Source organism: Gymnodraco acuticeps, unplaced genomic scaffold (genome assembly GCF_902827175.1).
Source record: "Gymnodraco acuticeps unplaced genomic scaffold, fGymAcu1.1, whole genome shotgun sequence".
Taxonomy (NCBI): domain Eukaryota; kingdom Metazoa; phylum Chordata; class Actinopteri; order Perciformes; family Bathydraconidae; genus Gymnodraco; species Gymnodraco acuticeps.
In genome coordinates, this window is record NW_022990313.1 from 2,480,173 (window position 1) to 2,486,997 (window position 6,825).

At 41.7% G+C, this 6,825-nt stretch overlaps 2 long non-coding RNA genes across 3 annotated transcripts; both read right to left on the minus strand.

Moving 5' to 3' along the window:
• Positions 1–223: 223 nt before the first annotated feature.
• Positions 224–598, minus strand: LOC117550408. Its single transcript, XR_004569634.1, has 3 exons — positions 528–598; positions 392–439; positions 224–298 (listed from the first exon to the last, which is right to left on the minus strand). It is a non-coding gene; the product is annotated as an uncharacterized LOC117550408 (long non-coding RNA).
• Positions 599–1,311: 713 nt separating this feature from the next.
• Positions 1,312–6,121, minus strand: LOC117550407. 2 transcript variants are annotated; one of them, XR_004569633.1, is made up of 6 exons: positions 5,916–6,121; positions 4,148–4,231; positions 3,846–3,928; positions 3,498–3,670; positions 2,986–3,055; positions 1,312–1,628 (listed from the first exon to the last, which is right to left on the minus strand). It is a non-coding gene; the product is annotated as an uncharacterized LOC117550407 (long non-coding RNA). The 2 variants fall into 2 exon arrangements; XR_004569632.1 differs by lacking the exon at positions 1,312–1,628 and adding an exon at positions 2,121–2,235.
• Between the last annotated feature and the right edge of the window lie 704 nt (positions 6,122–6,825).

A 6,825-nucleotide genomic window follows, 5' to 3' on the forward strand; every position in this document is an offset into this window, starting at 1 on the left:
GAGAGAGAAGACAGAGGGGAGGAGGAGAAAGCAAAACACCTAAACCATAACATCACTGACACATATTGTCCAATGCCCTGGGCGCCACACAGGAACCAGAATCCACCGGAAATCGTCTGCTTTATCCTTGTGAGAGATGGTAAAATGAATAGTTTACATTCAGTGATTCTCATATGATTCCAGCAAATATAATAATGATAATACGCATAAGTACCGGGAGATGCTGTTCAGGATTCTGCAACATAGGTATAAACCAAGTGTGAACGACATAGCTGTTTGCCGAGAACACTTTGATGCCCTGTAGGCCTAAGACAGTTGTTATTTCAGTCCAGAAAAGATTATAAACAGAAGGGGATACATTTATATTGGAAAAGGTATGCAACTTCACTACCTGGTCATTGGCCAGCTTCTCTATGACCTTGAGGCAGCTGTTTAGGATCTGTAAAAGAAGAGGAAAATGGCAACATTGCCTACATTTGTACTGATAAAATAACAACACTTTGTCTATGCATTATTTCCATACTTACCATCCCTTCAACATCCTGTGGTCGTCCCACAGTCCAAAAGTCAGTGCATGTAAGGATCTGGTTGTTTACATACACTGTAAAAATATCCACCGTGAATTCACAATAATTACCTGGCAACTTGTTGCATGACTTTCACAGTAAGGTTCACAGCAATTTACTGTGAATGTCTTCACAGCAATGTATTGTAATTTCACATCCATGATATTACAATGCATTGTTGTAAAGGTACAACTGTATACTGTAACTTCACAGCTTCAATTACTGTGATATTACAGTATGTTACTGGGGAATTACATTATTTTGTTGTACATTAATTACAACAAGGGCCTGTACTTTTACATTTCTATTGTGAAAGTACTGCAGGAGTAGCCAGTAATTTACTGTGAATTTACAATGTGTACTGTGAAAGTACTGCAGGAGTAGCCAGTAATTTACTGTGAATTTACAATGTGTACTGTGAAAGTACTGCAGGAGTAGCCAGTAATTTACTGTGAATTTACAATGTGTACTGTGAAAGTACTGCAGGAGTAGCCAGTAATTTACTGTGAATGTACAATGTGTACTGTGAAAGTACTGCAGGAGTAGCCAGTAATTTACAATGATACACTTGCATAACTGTAATTCCCAGCTCCAGTACTTCCTGGAGGAAGCTCATACAATGGTTTCCTGTCCAAGTTTAACAGGAAACCAAAGTGTGAGCTTCCTCCTGGAAGTACTGGAGCTGCACTATAAAAATGCACGTAATGTTATTGTACAATTAAAAACAACACACCAAACGCACAAATGAGGTAAAATCAATGGAAGCCCACTGGCATATTTATTGACAAAATAAACAACAGAGTAAACAAACAGGAACATGAACTAGTTCACCTCAACTATCCATAAAAAACAGATGAACCCTTAACGGATCCTTTAAACAAATAATCCCTCGCAGGTGAACTGACCGTAATGCTTCCCACTAAACTTGTCCCCGCACACCATGCAGTCTATGCAGACCATTCCAAGTCTATCAGCTTCCGGTGAAGGGTGCTCACGTGAGGGTTAATGGAGCTTCGCTTCTTTGCCTTGGAGCCTTTCTCCGGGTTGATGCCCAAGAAGCATCTGTTAATAAGCAAAGATAAGTTTCAGTTTTAAATACACTCATGTATTGCAGGCAGCATTTATCAAGGTGTTCACCTGTGTCTTTTCCCACACCGACTGTTACTAGTACAAACCTGTTGGATCATCCTCTCACAATAACATTATTTGTAGCCTAGCAGAGTGCCTCAGGTACCTCTAACATAAGGTTTACTTACTTATCTGAATTTTGAAGCCATACTATATTGTGAATTAAACCATTATGTCAATTTTTTAACAAGCTAGCCCAGCAATATCAAGTGATGGTGTGGTCCCAATTCGCATATTTGGTTCCAGGCTTCATACTCAAAGCATTTAATCTACTTTATAGCCTCTGTAGAAAGGCATGGACTTAATAGCAAGATAGTGAAACACAAATTTGCATGACAAGTCTTACTGATGACATTGATCATGTGTTTGAGTGTTACAATACCTTTGGATGAACTCCAGTGTGCATGATCTAACGGGATATTTGAGGTTGAAGACATAGTAGCTGCTGAATAAAGCAGCTAGCCCATGCAAAAAAAATGGGTGTGGGCCCATTACCACTTGTCCCTCGATAGCATCCACCCAGAAGGCTTCATTGTGTCACCTGAAATGAACAGATACCCCGTCATGCGTTATTGTGGATAGGTACATTCCCAGAATCAATCAAAAATAATACTTGAGCTGGAGATGTCAATACCAGATCCGAGTAACATTCATGATTGCCAAGGACCAAAAAGCAGGAAAATATACAGTGCAGAGCATGCAAGGACATGACACAGAACCCTCCAGGTGGACAGCACTTTTCTACTCCACCATCAGTGAGGTAGGCTACTTAACAGTCACTGTAAAAGCATCAAAGGTGTTTGTGCAGATAGGAGAATCTGGCTGAACGACAAAGCAACTCCCTAGCCCTCCTCCCTCTGCCTTTATGGATAGACGGTTTAACCTCATTCCTCTATGGGTAGATGGTTACGAGCCCAGCTAGAACGAGAACATGTCAACTCGTCAGACCCCTGAATCATTGAAACAGGCTATAGATTTTAACTAACGCGAATCGCTGAAACATATGGCGTCAGAGTATCGTAAGTGTCGTTTCACAGACTGGACTTGAATGGAGTGCAGGAGAGATGGAAGGCCTTCAGTCAGATTCTCCCCTTGATGCAAAGGAACACTTAAGCTCTTTAGAGTAACTATTCAGTATCCTATACCTCATCGATGGTGGAGCAGAACAGGGATGTCCTAAGAAAAATTATATAACTAGAATAAAAGCAGCAGTGAAGTCTAGCCATTCAGGTCAGAAAAGCAGGAAATCCTGTATAAACAGGAACAATCCCATCCCTGAACATTACATTACCTTGAATGATCAAGCAGGGGGTGCTTGGGAGTGCTGCAGTATTCACTACATCAGCAGCAGTGGCACAGGTCTGTAACAAAGTAACACACAATAGCATAGATTTAACATTATGCAAGGATGAAGATCGTTCATTGGTCAGAGGTAAATCAGAACATAATAAATGGTCTAATAATAATAATTACTTGCATTTATATAGCGCTTTTCAAGACACCCAAAGCGCTTACAAATGGACGTCCGCAAACCAATGTGTAGCCCCCGCCTGGGTGATGCTAAGGCAACAGCTAATCCGCGCACTACAGCTCAACACAGATCAGCTCGGCCCATTTGGAGCAACTTGGGGGTTAAGTGTCTTGCTCAAGGACACTTCCGACATGCGGACAGTCAGAGCCAGGATTCGAACCACCAACCCTACAGTCGATGAACGACCAGCTCTACCAACTGAGCTTCAGTTGCCCCTAATGTAATCACTCGTTTAGCATTTTAAATATTTAAATACATTTTAAAAAACTTACATCAACTTCGAGCATCAGTTTCTCCGTAGGCTCCTTAAAGTAGACCATAAGGAGCTGGAGGATGCAGGCAGCCTTCTCCGAACCCTCTGGATCATAGCTGGCCAGAAATTCCCTGATCTTCGGGTTGTCCAGTTTCTGACAGAAATGCAGGATGGTCTGTCCTCTCTGATGACCTAGAAAAAAGGAGACCAGAGAAAGGAGAAATTACAAAGGCAACCAACAAAAGGAATTTTTCAGTTTGCATGCAGATTATGAACATGAGCATGTTGTAAAGGTGTTCAAGGTCAGGTAGTCGAGCATCCCATTTAGACGAGACAGCAGTCACAATCATATCGAAATGTTAACTACCTTAGCTGCAACAACACTCGAACAGTCACTAGCAATTTCCTCGAGGATGGCGCACGCACACCAGGATCACGAGGATGTCAAATCTGGAATAGAGGCAGTAAAAAACCACCACAGGGAAGCAAGAGAGGTAAGCTCACATAAATGTACTGTCAAACAGTATTGGATGAAGTGATTAATCTCAGGTGTGCTGCACAGGTAACAAATGTCTGAGCTTCAGTACTTCATGGAGGGAAGCACTGGAGCTGGGGACTGCAGTTATGCACAGTCTATAAACTACGGTCTGTGTTGCATACTAGGCCTACCTCCAACTAGGAAGCAATCCGTGGATTGGATTTAGGCAATACACCTCGTCGCGTCGGTCAACACCAGGCAGGCAATCAGTAGGCCTAGAGCAAGATCTGTTTATTCGCCATGTAGTTTTACAACATACTAGAAATGTGTTGCTGGTAGGTACTAACATAAAGACAACATTGGACAGGGTGCAGGGACAAGACAGGACAAGTGCAAAACAGGACAGTGTACAAAATGCAGGTAAAAGTAGAAGTTAATTTAGGCTAGAATAGTATAGAAGTAAAATAAGATTTAAAAAATTGTGTTTTCAGAGAAATAACATTACGCATTGCAATAACCTATAAACATTTCAAACCTATAAACATTGCGAATCTGTAAACATTGTGAAGAGGCAAGAGAGTTTGGTAATCCTTTATCATCCAGAGTAGTGTTGATGAAAGTATTGAGTGATTGAAACTTTGCTCGCCACAGGGTGGCGTCTGTAACGCACATATTAACATAGATACGCTCCTCTGAAATGATTGTCCCCTGCAATTATTATTATCCCTCAATCGAGATCGCTATTCAGCTAGCTAACGTTAGCTTAAACAAACGTAACATGCAACGTTAGCCTAATCTAAAATGCTCTACTACGGCGTACCTTTCATGTGGCTCGTCAGCGCAGACTCTCGCATCGTTATTTTTGCAAACTTTGCAGGAGGCTACTCGTGGGCTTGACCCTCGTCTTAGCCATGGCTTGTATTTGTCTTCTACTAGCCAACGCTCGTTGAAACTGCAACCTCCTGGCACACAGTCATCTATCACTCTCATCAGAATGCCCAGGTCACACGTAACACAAACACTTGCAGGTCGCGCGCATAGCGCGGGAAGGTGCAGCGGAGCTGTTTTATGTAGAAGCGAAGCAATTCTTTTCTTTTAATCTAAAAAGCGAACTATTCAGTCAGACAGCAATTTATTGTAAAAGTAAAGCATTTACATTTTCAAGCACTTTATCTCAATTTCAAGCACCATTTCCAAAATTCAAGCACTTTCCTAACCTTGAAAACACCACGTCAAATGTCAAGCATTTTCAAGGATTTCAAGCACCCGTACGAACCCTGAGTAGTACAGTTAAAACCTTAACGATCCGAATAATCGATGAATCGATAGATTCATCGATTATCAAATTAGTCGTGTGTTGCAGCCCTAGTGATGACACGTGGTGACACCAATGTGCAATAGGGTCTGTGACGAATTCATTAAGAACATTGTAAGAGCAACTAACGTTACCAACTTTGACACCGATTTAGATTAGGTCTAATTTGATTAGACAATGTCATGAAACCACCAAGCACCTAGCACAAGAAACATTCATTAGCTAGCTAACATCAGCTAACCTACTAGTAAGTTAGTTAGACCATGGCGTCAGAATTCAAACTTAGCAGCAATGCTAAGCTAACTAGCTTATACCAGTCTTACCGGTTAAAGTATTCATTGTTCGCTCTTTCATTCGAATACAGCATACGCCTTCTGCCAACAAATGGAACAGTCAGCAACAGTTGGCTGGCTAGCACCAGAGCCATCTACCATAGCCATATACGGCGCTGGCTAGCACTAGCTAGGCTAACGTTAAGGCCACCTGCTTGAAGGTGGACATGGCTGCTATCAAGCTAATGTTACTAGCTAACGCTAGCTATCTATTCGCTACCATGTACAAACCAACACGACACTACTCCACTGGCGTTCACAATCGAAAGCACATAATATCCACCACTAATCCACATTATGGGCAGTACTTACTTGCTGTTTACCGATGGTAACCGCTTTGGAGAAACTCACAGATGTTCACCTTGACTGTTGCCTCCGTGCGAATTTTCGAAAGGATCGAGGCATCTCTGTTAGGAGGCTTTGGGTTCCTCAATGCGCGATATGATTGGCCGTTCGAGCGATGACGTTCCGTTTCGTCCCTTCAAACGTGACACCTACGGTTAACAGGCAAACCAGTGGACAAATATCCAGAAATGACGTTTTTTCTGGCGTGTATGTCACGTGATCTTCAACTTTCTCAGCAGAATAAAATAAATATAAATATATCAGCAATTAAACAACATATTCCATTTATTTTCACACAATACGTCTCCTTTCAGTATCAACACTAATTCGGCTGACTTATATATTTGATCCAATTGGTAGATAGGGACACCTAGTGGTTAAAGCACGTTATTGAAATGTTTTGTTGAATAATCTTTCATCTTTAATAACCTGACTTTGGAAAGGGCTGGAAAGATACTTTTTTCACCAGGGGCCTCTAAATAGGGCCCAGATAAGAAATATGAAATATGGGAACCGTAACTCACCCAGACATTTTTTTTTCAATCTAATGTCAAACTCTCACAAAATCCTGTCTAGAGCTAAAGATTGGACACCCTTTGGTGAGGGAGGGAGAGAAAATTGAAAAAAATTGAAAAAAGGTGCTTGGCGCTTCGAGACTTTGAGAGTGTGTTCCTTCACTTGTGTGGAACCCGCTTGCAAAATTTGGGGCCGCGGTGACCTTCAACCAAGTCTCAAACTAAGGTTAAAGGTCATGTTTTCATGGCTCTCAGTACTCTAGACGGCACAAAGGAAGGTCTGACAGCTTTGAGCTTGGTGTCGTTGGAATCGCCTCGAAGAGTACATGCAGATTCATCCCTCTGCTGCTCCGAATGTCAAA